The sequence below is a fragment of the Erythrolamprus reginae genome, chromosome 2, assembly GCF_031021105.1.
Source record: "Erythrolamprus reginae isolate rEryReg1 chromosome 2, rEryReg1.hap1, whole genome shotgun sequence".
Taxonomy (NCBI): Eukaryota; Metazoa; Chordata; class Lepidosauria; order Squamata; family Dipsadidae; genus Erythrolamprus; species Erythrolamprus reginae.
Window position 1 is genome coordinate 162,658,848 of NC_091951.1, and position 19,904 is coordinate 162,678,751.

The 19,904-nt window shown below is 41.4% G+C and overlaps 1 protein-coding gene and 1 non-coding gene across 6 annotated transcripts in view; both read left to right on the forward strand.

The window, feature by feature from the left end:
* The window catches only part of SDK2 (sidekick cell adhesion molecule 2), a 543,580-nt gene that overhangs the window by 40,265 nt on the left and 483,411 nt on the right, over positions 1-19,904 (forward strand). The window lies entirely within an intron of this gene.
* Positions 11,024-11,134, forward strand: LOC139163314 (U5 spliceosomal RNA). The gene has a single exon (XR_011558466.1). It is a non-coding gene; the product is annotated as a U5 spliceosomal RNA (small nuclear RNA).

The window sequence follows — 19,904 nt, forward strand, 5'->3', positions numbered from 1 at the left end:
CTTCTTGAGATACGGTGACCAGAACTGTACACAGTATTCTAAGTGTGGTCTCACCATCGATTTATACAGAAGCAGTTCAGTAATCCCTTGCTACTTCGCGGTTCATCTTTTGTGGATTCACTACTTCATGGGTTTTCAAAGGGGGCTTAAATCCATTAAATCCATTGAAAATTTTAAATCCATTAAAAATTCATAAAATTCTTCTACAGTACTACTGTACTCTATTAAAGAAACTGGAAGTTCCAGCTGAGAAACATGATAGAATGACTGTTTAATGCAAAGGGTGGGTTTTAAAAGTCCAAATACTTGTTAAATACATTAAAAACTACCTTTCCTCTACTTCACGGAAATTCACAGGTGGTCTTGGAACACATCCCCCGCGAAAAACGAGGGATTACTGTACAACACTTTCCCACAATTGTTGGAGAAGACACCTGAATTCAAATATGATATAAGCAACCCAAGAAGAACTCAGCTTTACTTGGACAAGGTGGCTAAATGTCATTGCTATATAGCATCAGGATGTGCCACAGCCCCATCAATATTGACTTGACCTCTTGAGTTGTATTTAATGGGATATGTTCAATATTTTTTAGAATGGAATTGTGTGACTTGCAGTCATTTCTGCCACAGGCAAAGGTTCTTTTCAAGCTAAGCAGGGTCAGGCGCGACCAGAGTTGGACAAGGGGACTTTTAAAGAAAATGCTTGAATGCTGGAGGGAAAACTAATAGAGCAAAACTATACAGCTAGAGGCAAGGTCAGCTTCAGAGAAGAACAATACCTAAGTCTGGCTCTACTTCTCTGACCTTTAAATGGTAGGGGTCAAATAAAAATGGCGGTTTGTGTATGGTTATGCATTGTTTTTATCTTCTTTAGAAATCTTTTATTTTCTTCTTGACCGGAGGTGAGGACAGAGAGGGAATTCTGATATACAGAATAATTACCTGATACAGTATATAGAATGTTTGAATTGCTCAGAGAAGCAGCTACAACACTAAGCTTTATGTTACTTACTTTTTTAAAATGTCTGCCAGCTTGGAAGCTTATTCCTTCCATCAACTTATATATAACTCAAGAGTTTTCATGCTGGATTATTTAATGAATGGCTCTTGATTTTCAGCCTTTGTTTTATGCCATGTTATCATTTCTTCATTATTATTAAGGGTTTGTTGGTAACTTAACAATTTCATAGGTAAACTTTCTCCAGGATTATCTTCCTCAATCTGGCTTTTTACATTTGTCAATGGGGCATTCATTGCTGTTGCAATGGAGTCCACCATTTTGCTTCTGATGGTCTCTTCCTTATCTTTCCTTCCCTTCCACTTTTTCTGATATTATGGACTTCTCAAGCGGACTGGGATTTCGCATAACATGTCCAAAATACTATAATTGGAACTTAGTCACCGATGAATAAAAACTGGGTTATTTTTTTTAATGAACTATTTGTTTGTTATTGTAATATCCATGATATTCTCAAGGTACCAAAGTTCAGAAATAACAATACAGTGGAACCCCGACATAAGAGCTGCTCGACTTAAGAGCTACTCGAGATAAGAGCTGGGAGAGGAGAGACATTTTTTTATTTTATTTTATTTATTACTTGGATTTGTATGCCGCCCCTCTCCGCGATACGAGCCGAGAAGAGCCGGGCTGGCTTACTTTCCTTCCTTCCCGCGCTGATGCAGAGCCACTCGAACAAAGCGTCGCGCCCCTCTGATGCTTTCGGCGGCTTCCGAAGCGACGCTGGGCTCTTTTGCCGCCAAAAGCGTCAGGGGGGCGTGACGCTTTGTTCGAGTGGCTCTGCATCAGCGCGGGAAGGAAGGAAAGTAAGCCAGCCCGGCTCTTCTCGGCTCGTATCCCGGCACTTAGTGAGTGGAGAGGCGGTCGCCTCCCCTGCCGCCCCACTCTGGGGGTCCTTGGCTTCTGCTGGGGGTGGGGGGATCCGAACGCTGTTTTGAATTTCACATTCCGAGTGGCCCAAACGCCAAAGGCGAACTTCCGCACCTCAGGAGTTAGCTCGCAAACGGCGCGGCTGTTTTAAAACATCGCTGCCGGCCTGGGGGGGGAGAGGGAAAGGGGGGAGAGGGGGGAGAGAAAGAGAGAGGGAGAGAGAGAAAGAGAGAGGGAAAGGGGGGGAGAGAAAGAGAGAGGGATAGAAAGAGAGAGAGAGTGAGAGATGCTCAGTGAGCCTTTCTTTGAAGTTGCCTTTCTTTCTTTCTTTCTTTCTCTCTCTCTTTCTTTTTCTCTCTTGCTCTCTTGCTCTTTCATTCTTTTTTCTTTCTCTTTCTTTCTTTCTTTCTTTCTTTCTCTTTCTTTCTTTCTTTCTTTCTCTTGCTTTCTTTCTTTCTCTTGCTTTCTCTCCTTCCTTCCCTCCTTCCATTTCTTTCATTCTCCCTCTCTATTTTTATTTCTCTTTCATTTTCTTTCTTTCTCTCTTGCTTTCTTTCTTTCTTGCTCTTTTTCTTTCTCTCTTTTACCTTCCCTTCCTCTATTTCTTGCTTTCCTTTTCCTTCCTCCCTTCTTTCCTCCCTCTACAGGATTGGGTGGCAGTGAAGTTACTCTCCCCTTTCATAAGTTTCCTTGCTTCCTTCCTCTGTTCCTGTCCCTTCACCCTTTCTTTCTTCCTTCCTTTCTTTCCTTCCTTCCTTTCCTCCCTCCATTTCTTGCTTTCCTTTTCCTTCCTCCCTTCTTTCCTCCCTCTACAGGATTGGGTGGCAGTGAAGTTGAATAAATAACTACAGTTTAATGAATAAAAATAAAAGTTTGCCATGTTGATTGTTTTGGGTAAAAAGAGGAAGGGAAGGAAAGCTCTCAGCTTATCATCTTATTAATAAGTAAAGTTACATTTATTCTTGCAATGTCTTTTTGCATAATTTAGACTAACTTTGTGAGTTTTTTGAGGGCTGGAACCAATTAAAATTATTTACATTAATTCCTATGAGGAAAAGTCGTTCGAGATAAGAGCTGCTCGACTTAAGAGCCCAGGTCCGGAACGAATTAAACTCGTATCTCGAGGTACCACTGTACTCTTTTTACCTTGAATTTTCTCATCCCAGCTTTCATTTCCACAGAGTATTACAGATATTCTGACCTTTGTAGATATAGAGACATCCCAAGATCTAAATATCATTTTCAAGTCCTTCATTGCTTCAAGATTATTTATAGGACTGTCTTCTGCCTCACACTTCCCAGCAGTCGATCAGAGTCCAAAGGGTTGGCCTTCTGCAGGTCCTGTCAACCAAACAGTGTCGACCTTCAGAACCGTGGGGTAGAGCCTTCTCTGTGGCAGCTCCAGCTCTATGGAACTAACTATCCCCAGAGATTCACACCAACCCCACCCTCCTAGCCAGTGTTCCCTCTATTTTTTTTTTGCGGTGGGTGGAAAAGTATAGTGTCTGAGCGGCAGTCCCTTCGGGACTGGGCGGCACTCTTTCCCTCTCACTCTTTCCCTCTCGGCTTCTGGGCAGGTTTGAAAAACTCTGAGTTGATGATGATTTTTAAGTGAGCCATTGCTCACTGCTCAGCTTAGAGGGAACTATGCTCCTAGCCTCCTAGAAGGCCTTAAAAATATGGCTTTGCTGGCAGGCCTGGGGTCATTGAGTATTCTGCTACATGCTAGAATAGGATGAATGTTTTTGTACTGCGATTTTAATTGTAGCATATTGTTTTATTTGTGTATGCTGCCCAGAGTCCGTCAGGAGTTATAAATCCAATTAATTAATTAATTGCTGTTATACAATATGTGTCAGACTAGATAGGAAACATGACCAGCTGAGCTAGCTCTACTTTATGTTTTGTTAACAGAATGTTTCACATTTGAAAGTACTTCTTTCCCCTACTCTCTTTTACAGACTCCAACATGGGGAGAGGCAAAGCTCTCTTTTTATTCAATTATTGTTTCCTTGGTTGTGTTGTTGCCATCTCCCAAGGCCATTCCCATGTACCATGATAGTGTGCTATGTCAGCCCTGGAGCCATCTTTCACATGCTAGTCTGCAGCACATTTCTTAACTGTTGGTTCCTTCAATGTTAATAGTTGATCCTAAAAGGAAGACACTATTCACCACTTTTGTAGTGTCAGTCTCTAAACACTGGTTCCTGTCCCTGTTGTCATTAATTTAGTCTTATATTTAATCTTATACGCAGTTTTTCACTTCTTGTGCTTCTTTATTTTCATTACTATAGCTGGCAGAAAATATTCAGTTATCAGAATGGTGTCATTAGCACAGTGCAAGTTATTGATCATTCTTCCTCCAGCTTTAAAACTAGGCTAAACATTTTCCAGTTCACCCTCCCTCAGTGCATGTTCAAAATACAGGTAAGGAGGTAATATATACATTGTCTCATTCCTTTGCCAATTCGGAGTCAGTCTGTTTCACAATGTTCTATATAACTTTGACACTCCAGCTTCCAAACCCAAAGAGAAGGATTTAGGGGTAGTGATTTCTGACAGTCTCAAAATGGGCAAACAGTGCAGTCAGGCGGTAGGGAAAGCAAGTAGGATACTTGGCTGCATAGCTAGATATATTACAAGCAGGAAGAGGGAGATTATGATCCCGCTATATAGAGTGCTGGTGAGATCATATTTGAAATACTGTGTTCAGTTCTGGAGACCTCACCTACAAAAAGATATTGACAAAATTGAACGGGTCCAAAGACGGGCTACAAGAATGGTGGAAGGTCTTAAGCATAAAACGTATCAGGAAAGACTTAATGAACTCATACTCTGGAGGACAGAAGGAAAAGGGGGGACATGATCGAAACATTTAAATATGTTAAAGGGTTAAATAAGGTCCAGGAGGGAAGCGTTTTTAATAGGAAAGTGAACACAAGAACAAGGGGACACAATCTGAAGTTAGTTGGGGGAAAGATCAGAAACAACATGAAAAAATATTATTTCACTGAAAGAGTAGTAGATCCTTGGAACAAACTTCCAGCAGACGTGGTTGATAAATCCACAATAACTGAATTTAAACATGCCTTGGATAAACATATATCCATCCTAAGATAAAAATACAGGAAATAGTATAAGGGCAGACTAGATGGATCATGAGGTCTTTTTCTGCCGTCAGTCTTCTATGTTTCTATATTTCTATGTTCTGTCCTGTCTGTAGATTTCCTATGAAGGCAGTGAGACCTTCTAGAATTCCCATTTTCCCAAGGACTTGATATTAGTGACATAATCAAAAGCCTTTCTATAGTCAGTGAAGCCCATATTGATTTATTTTTGCTATTCTTTGACTTACTCAATTATCCAGTATGCAACAGCAATAATATCTCTTGTTCCTCAGGCTTTTCTAAAATCAACTTAAACATCTGGCATTTCCCTTTCCTTGAAGGGCTGTAATATAATCTGCATTGGATGAGCCTAACCTTTAATGATACTTCTTCTGTTGGTTGCCATATTTCCATAGATATTAAATCCATTTCTTTAGCTTTCTAGCTTGGTAATAACCAGAGTGCTGATCTGACTTTATCTTTTAGTACAGGTAGTCCTCGGCTACCTGTATTAAACAGTTTGTTTAGTACAGTACTAAACTGTACTAAGCAGTTTACGTCAGCGGGCCCCAAACTACGGCCCGCTGAGGTCATTTATCCGACCCATGACAGTGTACAAGATTTTATAGATATAATAAGCTCCTGAATCTCCCATCCATTCACTGCGGTGTGCTTCTGAACATCTGGCAGCGGCAAGGAGGAGGAGGTGGAGAGCCAAGGGGCAGGGAGGAAAGCGGGCTTGCAATTGGCCCCTTTCTTTCCCGCCTTTAGGGAGAGAAACTGTTGCTGCCCTATGGCAGAGAAGCAACAGTTCCTCTCCCTAAAGGCAAGAAAGAAAGGGGCCAATTGCAGGCCCCCTTTCCTCCCTGCCCCTTGGCTCTTCACCTCCTCCTTCTCGCTGCCGCCAGTTGCTCAGCAGCAGACTGCAGTGAGTGGATGGGAGATTCAGGAGCTTCCCCTCCCTGCTTTCCAAGCATCCCCATCTTGGTCTGTCTGGTGCCGCTTTTTTCCTTCTTCAGGTCCGGGATTTTGCGAAGTGCACCAGTGAGGTTTGCACACATTTTTGCGCATTTATGTGTGTTGGGCAAGGATTCAGGGGAGGGGGTCTGCTGCGGGCTTCCTTCTGCTGCCCTGGTGACGGTAATGCGCTAACCACCTGTCGTTGCTGAGGGGGTGGGGGGCGCGGATCGCTTGGGAGAGAGAGAGAGATAGAAAGGGAGGGAGAGAGAGAGAAAGAGGGACAGAGGGGGACAGAGAGAAAGACAGAGGGAGAGAGAAAGGGAGAGATAGAAAGGGAGTGAGTAAGAAAGAGAAAGAAAGGAAGAGAGAGAAAGAGTGAGAGAAAGAGTGGGAGTGAGAGAGAAAGAGGGAGAGATAGAGGGGGAGAGAGAAAGAAAGAGGGAGAGATGGAGAGGGAGAGAGAAAGAGGGAGAGATAGAAAGGGAGGGAGAGAGAGAGAGAGGGAGAGATAGAAAGGGAGGGAGGGAGAGAGAGGGAGGGACAGAGAGAAAGAGAGAGGGACAGAGAGAAAAAGGGAGAGATGGAGAGGGAGAGAGAAAAAAATAGCGAGATAGAAAGGGAGTGAGTGAGAAAGAGAGAAAGAAAGAAAGAGAGAGAGAGAGGGAAAGAGAGAGAGGGAGGGAAGGAGAGAAAGAGAATGAGAGAGAGAAAGAGAGTGATTTAAATTTACTTCTTAATAAAGACGTATAAATTACTTTATTATAAGGGAAAGGGGGGACATGATTGAAACATTTAAATATGTTAAAGGGTTAAATAAGGTTCAGGAGGGAAGTGTTTTTAATAGGAAAGTGAACACAAGAACAAAGGGGCACAATCTGAGGTTAGTTGGGGGAAAGATCAGAAGCAATGTGAGAAAATATTATTTTACTGAAAGAGTAGTAGATGCTTGGAACAAACTTCCGGCAGATGTGGTTGGTAAATCCACAATAACTGAATTTAAACATGCCTGGGATAAACATATATCCATCCTAAGATAAAATACAAGAAATAGTATAAGGGCAGGCTAGATGGACCATGAGGCCTTTTTCTGCCGTCAATCTTCTATGTTTCTGTGTTGCTATGTTTCTACAGTGGCACTGAAAAAAGTGACTTATGACCATTTTTTGCACTTACGATCATTGCTGCATCCCTGTGGTCATGTGATCTACATTTGGATGCTTGGCCACTGGTTCACATTTATGACAGTTGCAGTGTCCTGAGGTCATGGGACCCCCTTTTGTAACCCTTCTCTCAAACAAAGTCAATGGGAAAGCTAGATTCACTTAACAACCATGTTACTAAACATGGTGGTGATTCACTTAACAGCTGTGGCAAAAAAAGTCGTAAAATGAGGCAAAGCTTACTGAACACATTTCTCACTTAGCAACATATGTTTTGGGCTCCATTGTGGTTGTAAGTTTAGGGTTATGTGTACTATAAAAAACATCTTCTAAGTTATCTTGGTGGTTGATATCCTAACTTTAAAGAACTCCTAATACAGTGTTCCCCCGATTTTCGCTGGTTTGAACTTAGTGAAAAGTCTATACTGTATCACGGTTTTTCAAAAATATTAATTAATTTTTTCCCCTATACCAGTGATGGCGAACCTATGACACACGTGTCAGCACTGACATGCGTAGCCATTTTCTGTGACACGTGGCCGCCGGAGAAACAGGGAGCTTTAGGGAGTGGCCAAGATGCAAATCTCCCCACTTTCCAATTTCCCACCGACTGCAAGCAGGTACAGCAAGCGCAATTATTATTATTACTTTTCCCCTCCCCTTAAATTCGTTTTGCACCTATTTAAAAAAATTTGCGCCGGTTGCAATTTTAATTTCACTCCCACGACTATTTACCCAGGGGTCCTACTTTGCTTACATCAAACTGCTCATCCGGTAAACAAATATTGATCCGCCAGGAAATCTACTCCAACCTCCCCTCCCCTGCTTCGCTTCTTTCCCTCCATAAGCAGCAAGTGGTGTCCCCTCCCCTTGGGGCGATCGCATCGGGGAGGGCGGAAGAGAAAAATTGAAACCCCTCCGCCGAGATGGGTCTTGTCCTGAGTTTGTAAACCCGGAAGTAAGGTAGCAGCAGCAGCAGTTGCTGCTGTAGTCATAATAATAGTTGGAACCCCTCGGCGGAGTCCTGCTCAAGGCGCCGTTTCCTCTTATAACTGTTACAGGAGACGGTACTAAGGTAAACCCTTGCTGGTTTAAACATAAAGGATGAGGGGTTATTAATTTGTAATAAAAAAAACCATGCCGCGCTCGCAAAAAAGAGAGTCTGAAAAAAGAACTGCGTGGACGTGGCGCCATTTGCTTCCTCCTTTGGCGGCTCGTAACTAGATTTTTACAACCCCCCTCTAAATAAAAGCACATGCTGGGAGGGGTGGGGATGAGGAGGGGGAAAAGGTTTGAGGAGATCAAGTAGATTGAGAAGATCAAGTAGATCGAGTGGGTTGAATAGATCGCGGTGTCATCCTATGCACATTACTCGAAAGTAAACCCCAGTTCCGTGCTGCCCAGGGCGTAGTCTTGGATGAATTAATATTTTGACTGCAGCAAAAAAAAAAAAAGAGAGACAAAATAAAAAGGACCTTTTCTCCCCCACAATGCACCACAAGCTGGGCTGGAGGCACCTGAAAGTGAGACCCCGAAGCTTTTCATCCTAACTAACCCTAATTCAAATCAACGCATAGAAAGGCTGACTCGGGGGTGTTCCTTAGTTTTTTTTCTCTCCCCCCCTTTCTCTCCCAAGTAGTAACTGTGTTGCACGCTTCTTCTCTCTCGCCCCTTCCTTCCTTCCTTTCTTTCCACAACGCCATGACTGCAAAACGTGTGGAAGGAGGAGGGGAGTGAAAAAAAAGACGTAGCTGGGACCGCTCCTTAACTTCCAGTTTTTTTCTCAAGGTGACACACTACCCGAGTTATGCTCGGTTTTTTGGCGAATTTTGACACACCAAGCTCAAAAGGTTGCCCATCACTGCCCTATACCATGGTTTTTCCTGCCCGATGATGTCATATGCCATCACCAAACTTTCATCCACCTTTAATAAATATTTTTTTAATAAACTTTAATAAAGAAACATGGTGAGTAATAATCTAAATGGTTGCTAAGGGAATGGGAAATTGCAATTTAGGGCTTTAAAGTGTTAAGGGATGGCTTATGATAATTTTCATAGCCAAAAATAGTGTATTTACTTCCGCATCTCTACTTTGCGGAAATTCAACTTTTGCAGGGGGTCTCAGAACACATCCCCTGCGAAAATTGAGGGAACACTGTATATTCTTCCCATCTGTTTATTTGTAGTGGTTACTTATCCACTGGCATCCTTCAATTTGAAGTTGGAAATTCCTTCCATCTTTGGAGATCTTTTGGAGTTTGGTCCTTGTGGGTGGGTTTTTTTTTTTTTTCATTTCTGCTTTCATTTTTCAAAGTTTTTACAGACGTTGAATGTTATCCTAGCAGAGGGGCCAATCATCCGACATTATGCCAGCAACTTTATTTATCCATGTGATTTCTTTGGCCAAATGTAAAACTTAATGGGATTTGCTTTGCCTGATAACAGTATGAAATGATGCCTTTTTCATCACTAAAGTGTGATCACCCATCTCCAGCACTTTGCTCTATTGCTGGTGCTAAATATAGGTATCTGCTTGCTTTAACTGGGCAGCTGAAATGACCTTCACACCTTGTGTAACCTTGCTGGAATTATGTACTCTTGTCATACAGTCTCAAAATTGTTTTGCTCACCAAAATCATCACTCCCAAGGACAGAATATCAGGAGTTGTGTAGAAGGGTTTGTTTTGTTGTTGTTTTATTGTTGCTGGAAGTTATTAAAACAGTTACATATACACCTACAAAGCATTGTCGATATTCACTACTGTGTCAGCATTTGGACAGTGTGCAAAGTCTGGGAGCTGCTGTCCCAGCATGTATGGAGAATCCCCAAGGTGAAGAAACTCTCTTTTTAAAAAGGATCTTTATGCAGTTTCGAACAGCTTTAATCTGGAACAATACAAGCCATCATCTTCCAAAGAAACAATTCTAAATGGTTTTTTGTACACTTTCAATGCATTTCTTCACATGGTGTGCATGTAGCTAGGCAGCAATTGTAATTAACCACTGGGATGCAAAGTCACAAAATATGTGACTAGTGTAAGATCCGTGCCAATTGGTGATATTTAATTATACATAATGGGGAAATATTACATTTCAGAATTAGAAGGGAATGGAGCATATGCCAAGTCTCATTTCCTCTGTGGCTCCAAAGAAGAGAAGTGATCCCTATTTAATTTTGGACTAAGATGACATCGAGGTCATACTGAAGACTCAAATTAGAAAAAAACTATCTCAAGTACTAGCGAGCTTACACAATAGATGTGACCTATACACAATTGTCAGTGTGTCCTCATCTATTTTTTTTCCAGTTTCTTGACCTAGTTTCTACCATATTTGTTGGATGACAGTTTCTAGAATTATTAACCCTATGAGAATGTCTTTCCAACACTTTTGAAAAGATAACCTTGGAGAAGATTGATACAGAGGTATTTAAAAATGCCCGATTCTTCTGATATTAAAAAAGAAAAAAGAAAAATTATCTTCTGTTCTTTCTTCTTCTCCTTTAATATCCTGTGATCTTCCCTTTCCTAAATTATCTTGCACGGAGTATTCCACTTTCTTGCACGGAGTATTCCACTTTCTTGCACGGAGTATTCCATTTAATATCATAATTGGGGCTAGAATTTCCATAAAGAGATGAGGCAGTTCTTTAGTGACCCTATGTCTGAGTTTATGACGGTTTTTGGCCATAGTTGTTAAGCAAATCACTACAGTTTTTAAATGAATCACATGGCCATTAAGCGAATCTGGCTTCTCCCATTGACTTTGCTTGTCAGAAGCTGGCTGGAAGGATGCAAAGGGCAACCTTTGTAAGTACCTGCCGGTTGCCTGAATTTTGATCATATGACTATAGGATGCTAAAGTGGTTGTCAGTGTGAGGATGGATTGTCCCTGCTGGACCTAATACTCTGGTTTCTCTTCAGATCATATAAATCTTTCGCCTTTTACTAAAGATTTCCATGGAGAGGAACATTTATGAGTTTCAAGGGGGCGTTTGCCCAGGTTTGCCTGGTGCACCAATTGCAGCCCTATTTGGACAGGGAATCTCTACTCACAGTCACTCACGCCCTCATCACGTCGAGGTTCGGCTACTGCAATGCTCTCTACATGGGGCTACCTCAAATCATGCAGAATGCGGCCGTGTGAGCAGTCATGGGTCTTTCCAGATACACCCATGTTTCTTCAACACTCCGTGGACTTCATTGGCTGCCGATTGGTTTCCAGGCAGAATTCAAAGTGGTGGTGATGACCTATAAAGCCCTACATGGCATCGGACCAGATTACTTACAGGACCGCCTTCTGCTGCATGAATCCCAGCAGCTGGTCAGGTCCCACAGAGTTGGCCTTCTCCAGGTCCCATTAACCAGACAATGTCATTTGGCAGGGGCCAGGAGAAGAGCCTTCTCTATGGGGGGGCCGGCCCTCTGGAATCAGCTCCCTCCAGAGATTCGCACTGCCCCCCGTCCTCCTCGCTTTCCAGAAGAGTCTCAAGATTCACTTATGTTGCCAGGCCTGGAGCAATTAGATCCTGACCCCCTGACTAATAAATGTGATGTATGGTTGTGATTGAATTGGTTGATTGATTTTAATATACTGGATTTTTAGCTTGTAGTCTTTAACTAATTAGATTTGTTTTGTACGCACTGTTTTATATTGTATCTTGTGAGCCGCCCCGAGTCTTCGGAGAAGGGCGGCATACAAATCTAATAAATAAATAAATACAGTATTTGGTTGCCAGGGAAAAAGTTTCAGTGTCATCATAACTTCGATTGGTCATTAAACAAATGGTTGTAAATCAAGGGCTGCTTGTATTATTTCTCACAAAGAACCTCGAGAATCCTAAAGTAGCTTTCGCTCTTAGAATGGTGATATTCTAATCCTGCTATTATTTAGATCCGTTCTGTATTAAGCAGCCAACTCCTACTCTTAATTCTGGAGGCAATGAAATGATTGCTGTTCATCAGCAGGAGGTAGGAGTGTTGAAAGGCATCTCCTCTGCGGACTCTCACAGTTGAAGCTACAGCCTAATGTGACAGGCAAGCTGAAACCAGGTTTCTGTTCAAACAAAACACTTTTGAACAGTTGGAAATAGCTTTGCTCAGTTTAGAAAACACTGGTTGGGATTCTATTTCTCTTTGTATTTATGTCTGTCTGTTAGAACATCTGTCTCTAGATAACCTTTCCTCCCCAAAATCTGTTGCCTAATCCATTCAATCCTATATAAAAATGGAGGGTTTAGTATGTTTTAATTTTAGATTTCTACATGTTATATATTCACTTTTGTTGTGAGCAGCCCTGAAGAATAGGAATCTAATAAATAAATAAAATAAAATAAATACAGTGGTACCTCTACTTAAGAACACCTCTACTTAAGAACTTTTCTAGATAAGAACCAGGTGTTTCAAGACCAGGAAATTTGAGAGCGGCACAAAGGCCCGGCCAGTTTCCTGCCATTCCCCCTTTAATCGTGGCCATCTTGGGCTTTTCTGGGCTGCCAGAGGAGCCTTTCGGTGGTGCTTAAGGAGGCTTTGGCAGTCCAGAGTGAACAAAGCATTTTCGTTTCTCTGGGCGCTTGGAGAAGGGATAAACCTCTGCCAGTGCCTAGAGAAAAGAAATGCTCCCTTCGCTCTGGGCAGCGACTTTCCTCATCCTCCTCCCACCCAAATTTGGAGCTTTTATTTCTTTCCTAATGGGTTTGCACACATTATTTGCTTTTACATTGATTCCTATGGGAAAAATTGCTTCTACTTACAAACTTTTCTACTTAAGAACCTGGTCATGGAACGAATTAAGTTCTTAAATAGAGGTACCACTGTAATACTCTTTAGAAATGTTCCAGTCTTGTTATGTTTCTTTTTTCTACAGTATTTTTGTTTCCAAATAACCTTAGTATGGTCAGCTTTTGAAAATATAAAAAAGAAGCCTACATGTACAATCTAAATGAGGGAACAGAGGGGGAACTAATAAAATTTGCAGACAACACCAAGGTGGCAGGGGTAGCCAATAGCCCAGAGGATAGGCTCAAAATACAGAAAGATCTACATAGATTAGTACTGTGGGCTCAAACTAAAAAAAATGAAATGTAATGTTGAAAAAATGCAAAATCTTACTCCTAGGTAAGAAAAACCTAAGACACGCATACAAATTGGGAGAAACCACACTTAACAGCAGCGACTGTGAGAAAGATCTCCGAGTCTTGGTGGATAACTAATTAAACATGAGCCAGCAATGTGCAGTGACAGCTTAAAAAGCACTACAAAAAGGACATTGAAACTCTAGAGAAAGTACAGAAAAGTTCAACCAAAATGATAAGGAGACTGGAAACCAAGACATATGAAGAGAGGTTGCTGGAACTGGGTATGGATAGTCTAGCAAAAAGGAGGGCCAGAGGGGACATGATGGCAATATACAGATATTTGAGGGGTTGCCACAGAGAGGAGGGAGTCACACTATTTTCCAGGGCATCAGAGGGCCAGACCAGGAGCAATGGATGGAAACTGACCAAGAAGAGATTCAACCTGGAAATAAGGAAGAACTTTGGTGAGAGCGATCACCCAGTGGAACGACCTGCCAGTGGAGGTTGTGAATACTCCATCACTTGACACATTCAAAAGGGAATTGTACTGCCATATGGCTGGGATGGTGTAGGGTTTCCTGCTTGAGCAGGGGGTTGGACCTGATGACCTGCAAGGTCCCTTTCAAATCGAATGAATGAATGAATGAATGAATGAATGAATGAATGAATGAATGAATGAATGAATGTATATTTAGTCTAACATGTGGGGATTCAACCTTGTATTCTGAACAAATCAGGATAAAGGGGCACAACATTTGTTTTATACTCATCATGATTTTATTAGGGTTTTAATTAACTTTATTATCTCATTTTTAATAATTGTTCAATTAATGTTTTTATGTCATTTTAAGAATTGTTTTTGCTTGTTGGAAGCCGTCCAGAGTCTATTTATTTAATAAATAAACAAATAAATAATAACTCATCCCTGAGCATCTGGAAAGACATACTTTCTAAAATAGTTATATTTACCAGCTCGCATAACAATATTAAAAAGAGAAAGGTCTTTTTTTGATTTGTCCTAGAATTTTCATTAATAAGTCTTGTTTGAAAACGTTATTTGACTGTATCCTATTTCTGGGAATGGGCAGATGTGTATGGTGAAAAGAAGGTGGCACAAACTATTTAAATCTTTGTTCATGGCTATCTAGCAATAAAAAAAACCTTCTTGGGGACAAACAGTCATTAATTCTTTGTGACATTCAAAATTAATTGTGTGAGTCTGAAACTACATTTTATGTACTGTGAATGACAACGGGCCTGAATAATAATCCAACTTCCCAGGTATCTCTTATGTTTGCTAAGATCTTCTGCCCCAAGAAATGCCTTGTAGATACAAAGGAAACTGTGAAGCTTAACATTTGCTTTGCTTTTTCATCCTTTCGTTTTGCCAAGCTCCTTTTTTTCGCCCCCGTATCTTCTGAATTACAGTTTATTTTAAATTGCAATGGATTTTGCAGCACTAAAAACAGGCTTTAATCCAGATTGCTCAGCGGGGGATTATTTTAAAATATAGTCAACGATGGGTGGGGAGTGTCATCCTTGATGAGAGCAAACAGTTATTCACAGATTGCAGAACCAGAAATAATTTCAGAGTACAAAGTCTATATCTTGGGAGCTTGCAGGTTGCCCCTATTATTGTAGCGATAAGACAAATAACTTGTATATAAACAACATTTCTTAAAACAATGTTTCCAGTGCTAGACTCCTTAATACCCTGAGAATAATTTTGCTGCCAAAGATATCCCCATCCCACCTAGCGCAATTCAATTTTTGTTGAATTAACTTTGTTGCCTACCGGTATGTCCTTTTTTGTAATGATTGCAATGAGCTTTTATTGTATTGGAGAACTGATTGAACTGCAATGCTCTGAGATGAATTTGTAGAGTCATAGGCTGATACGAATACCCACCCTCCCCTTCATACACATACCTTTTCTCTAAGTGGAGGTTATCAGAGATACCTGTGCAAGGTGCATAATAGGGAAAAGAACAGAAAGCCAGAAGCCCATCTGTGGCAAATGCAATTACTTATTTAACTGTATGGGGCTTGCATCATTGCTAGCACGCTCACTGCAAGATATCTCAAATGGCCTTTGGGGCAAATAAGGGTAGTCCGTGACTTATGTAACTTGAATAAGCATATTATACTGTAGTATAATATTAGTCAACAAGTATAATATTAAAAACCTCTTAATAATCTGTTTTAATTTCAGTATAAATCATTTTTCGTCTGCTACCTCCTTGTCTAGTTTTGTCACCTGGAAAAGAAAGATTGTTTTATTTTCTATTCAGATTTAAACTCTCTTAACTGTTAAATTTTATAATAGCTGTTTTCTTTTGAATCTGACTTCCCTGTTGACTTTGCTTGATGGAAGTTTGCAAAAAAGTGATTACATGACCCTGGAACACTGCAAGCATTATAAACATGCAACCACTGTCCTGAATTTTGGTCAAACAGAACCATAGAATGTTGCACTGGTTGTAAGAAGTGTGAAACTTGGTCATTATTTTCAATGCTGTAACTTTGAAGGGTCACTAAACAAACTGTGTGTAAAACCAGGACTATGGTACCCATACAGCTCAGTTATAAAATACCGAGCTGGAGCAGCATTCATTGTTTGGGGATATTTTGATTTGAGAAGAATGATCGGTCAAGGGAGCTGAGGTTACTACCTGGTTTTCTCTTGCATTTCAGACTTTTTAACATGGCTGGGGAAGCCATCCAACTGGGAAATTGTCTCCCACTTGTATCAACGAATTGCCCCTTTGCTTCCACAGCTGCTGTACCTGTAGGTAGTTCTTTGTGGTTTTTGAGCTCACCTTTTCACTCAAGGAAGTCTTTCAGCAGGACTAGAGGAAATACTTAGCCATGGAGAACAGTTTTTCATGTGTGAGGCTGATGGTAGCATGGAAACATTTTTTTAAAAAAGCCTCACACACATAGACACAAAGAGGATGTATTTCTTTAGAATACAGTTGTGACTTCTAGACATGAGACCCATCCATTCACTCAGCTGTTCAGTGACCCAAAGGACCATCTCCAATTATTTTTCTTCCTCTGTGTGCAACACACTGCATTTCTCTCTCTATCATAGACATATTTCTAAAATAGAATTTCCATGTTAGATATTTTTCTTTCCTGATGCAATTAGGCAACAATTCACAACTTCAGATTCGGTTCCAGAAAGGTGCTTCAGAAATCTTAGGAGCATGAACATAGAATCTGCTCTCAACTCTTTAATGCAGCCATGATTTCCCAGGATCATAAAACTACCCATTGCAAATGGTCCCAAGAAAAGATACAGCTGTTTTAAAGGATGGGAGGCAAGTGCTCTATTTTCATCCTCCTGTACTCCAGAACATCTTTTTTCTTTTCTTTTTTTAAACAAAGCATCCAACAGCATCAGTCAACATTTGGTCAGATCTCCCTAATGACTGTGCAGGAATCTGGCATCTGGATAGCCCAATTAGTCTGGCTATGCATCATTTACGGCTCATTGGATGAGGCATACCAGCTTGGCATTGTGTCAGGAGGAAGTCATAATGTAAACGTAAATGTCTAGGGAATGCATTTCTCTATCTCATCCACAGTTGTAGACACCAGGCTAGAGAAGACTGACCTAGAAAAATAACTAGAGAATTTTCAAATCATAGACCTGCCTCAGGAGCATTAGACACCCACATCATACTTTTTTCTCTATTTATTACTGTGGCTCGCTTCGGTCAGATCAGGTATTTTTAGTCCTGATCTTCAATGTGAAATGTAAAGGGAGATTTATAAATTTAAAATTCTTATTTTATCACAGAATCCTAGATCAAATTCCGTGAATAGAACTTGCTCTGTATTTAAAAAATTGTGAGTGGTTGCAAATTTGAATTATTAATCCAAAAATAAATCAAGGCCATTTCTGAAAAATAAGCAACAAATAAATAAACAAACCCACCCATACATGAAATTACAATGTTAGAAATTACATACTTCTAACCAGTGAAGGGCTACATTTTTTTTATTATCACACTGTGGGCATGGCTCATTTTGTGGGTGTGTCTTGCCAGCCATGTGACCAGGTGGGAGTGGCTTGACAATCATGTGATTGGGGATGGCTTAAAAGTCATGTGACTGGCTTAAAGGTGGCCAACTACACACACATGCACGTACAGCTATTCTAAAATTATACACATTCAACCTCATTTACTGCGATAGGAAAAACATACCCAGAGCCCAGAAGGGAAAAAATGTTTCTACCGGTTCTGTGTACCTGACGATACCCGTAGGAGCCCATCACTGCTTTTAACCCTTTTTAGGGAAGGGGAAAAAAGTGGGTCATAGCCTTCTAATGTCAGTTGTATAAAAATTGTGTATATATTCATGAAAGCATATAGTAGAGAGTGCATTGTTACCACCTACTTAAAGAACTTGTCTGCATCTGCTCCTGCTTCCAATATGCTACATTTAGATTAGCTTTTTTAATTAATATTTTTATTGATTTTTATAATATAAAACACACATACAACGTATAACATATAACATGTGCTCAGTGATCCCACCACCAGACAATCAATCATACCCCACCACCAGTTGGGGGTATTTCTTGTATAAATCATTTAAACCCAAGAGTGAGATATTTCTTTACAAGTGATTCCAACTTGTTTCTTATAGCTTGATCTCGGATCCTACTCTCCATATATCATCTTACCTTGTCCCATCGTCCCATCAGCTGTTGCAAATCAGTTTCATTAATCGAATTAATTCTTTTATCCATAATCTCAAATTGAATGTGGTCCACCACCCTACATTTAGATTAGCTATGTTCGTTTCACCTGGATCATTATTTTTTGAAAGTCATGTAAAACAATTCAAAAGTCCTGAGAAGGGAAAAGTTAAATTCCCAAGAACAATTCCAGTCTGTAGTCAAAGTTGAGTTGGAGATTTGGACTCCGGGGGGGGGGGGACGGGGGGACAACCAACTCATACAATGGAAACACCAATAAGCAGGTGGTGTTTCTTTTGTTCTCAAGTTTCATGTTTCAGCTGTAGATTTCCTGCACATTCTCTAAGCATGTTTAAAATGGAATGAGGTTAATGGATCCTTCTCAACAGCCTCATTTGAAATTTGGAATAATTGTCTTACTGAGACAGAAGGGAATTTGGTTGGGAAAAATGCTGTTTGCTGGAGTATGCCTTTCTAGGCAAGATGAATGATACTACGGGGTACCTACTTAGCCTCTGCTGGCAGGCTTCTGCAAAGGTCTCAAAGTGTGAAAGTGATTTATTAATTATCTGTGAGCTAATAATTAAGTTGAATTCCCATGGAGATCACCAAAGTCCTTTCTGGGTTCGGTTCCAAGTGGGGGGAAAAAACCACTGGAAGCAAGGCAACTGCTTGGAAAGATGATTTAATGGTGGACAGAAGGACCACATGGTTTAAGGTCCTCGGGAAAAGGGGGACTCACATGCTTCAAAGATGTTGAGAATAAGAGAAGAGCTGAGATGCTGAGAACACCCTAGTTTTATACCCTCTGTTGGGCCCCACCTTAAGAGTTTCCAGTTCCTGTGTAAGAAATTTATCCAATTGGCTGTCAGACTCGGGGGTCTTAGCTTACTCTGTAGATTTTGTCTGTGTCCCAGGCTAGTTTGAGTGCTGGCTGATGCAATCTTGCCATGATGGTGGTGAATTTCTGTGTGCTAGATGGATTTACCTGAAGGGGGTAGATCTTTGTTATGTAGAATAGACTGGTCCAGGCTATTAAGAAAGGTGGGGACTAGTAAGTGTGAGTCCGTTTCCTGCCTAAAAGCATGTTTCTCCATTTTTTCATCCAGGGAATTATAATATTCTGACCTTTTTAATATTTCCTAAAATATTTTATTCCTCTAGGAGGTGGGGTAAGTGCTAACTTCCTACATCTGGATATAACCTTCCCTTCCACCATCGAAGACTAATAGGCAGACAAGAGCCTTACTGGCTAATTGGTCTCATCCTGTAGGTAGATGCTGGCACTCTGTAGACCCACCAATGCATTTCTGAATATGCAACCATCTCTGAAATACCTTTGAAAGGTCTGCTGCTCTTTAGGTTCCTTGCAGTGGCATCAATGGAAAAAGGGCAGCGCCGGACTTACCCGGCTGGCAGGCTTTGCTGGAGGGACCGGGAGACACGGTCCCTCATGGCGGCCGCCATCTTGGATCCCGGGCGAAGTCTCGCGATGCGAGACTTCGCTCGGGAGATCGGAGCCTGATTGGTCAGGCTCCTGATTGGTCCGGGCGGGGCCTGCTTGCCCTATATAAGGGCGAGCAGGCCCGGGGCTCTCCCTTTTCGCCCGGACTACACAGAAGAGCAGACACCCGCCCGCCCTCCTCTATTTTGCAGTGTGCTTAGGGGTCTCCCTTAGGGGGCCGAGTGGGAATTTTTTGCAGTTCTGCCTCTTAGCTGAGCTGTTTTTTCGCCCATTCCACACTGAGATGATGGATGTGCGGTTAGGGGGTGCTTGCAGTAATTAGGTTAATTGGCTTACCTTTGGTCATTTGGGTAGGCAGGTTAGGGGCGGAAAACTGGGGTGGTTTAGCAACCGCGCGTTCTCCCTTGGGCATCTTTGGGGATGATTGACAGGTTCTCTGCAAGCTCATGGAGGGAGTTTCTGCCTGAGCAGCTGGGGGGAACCTGTCTTTGGGTCCTGCACCTTTAATTCCCCGATTCGGGTTAGCCGGTGG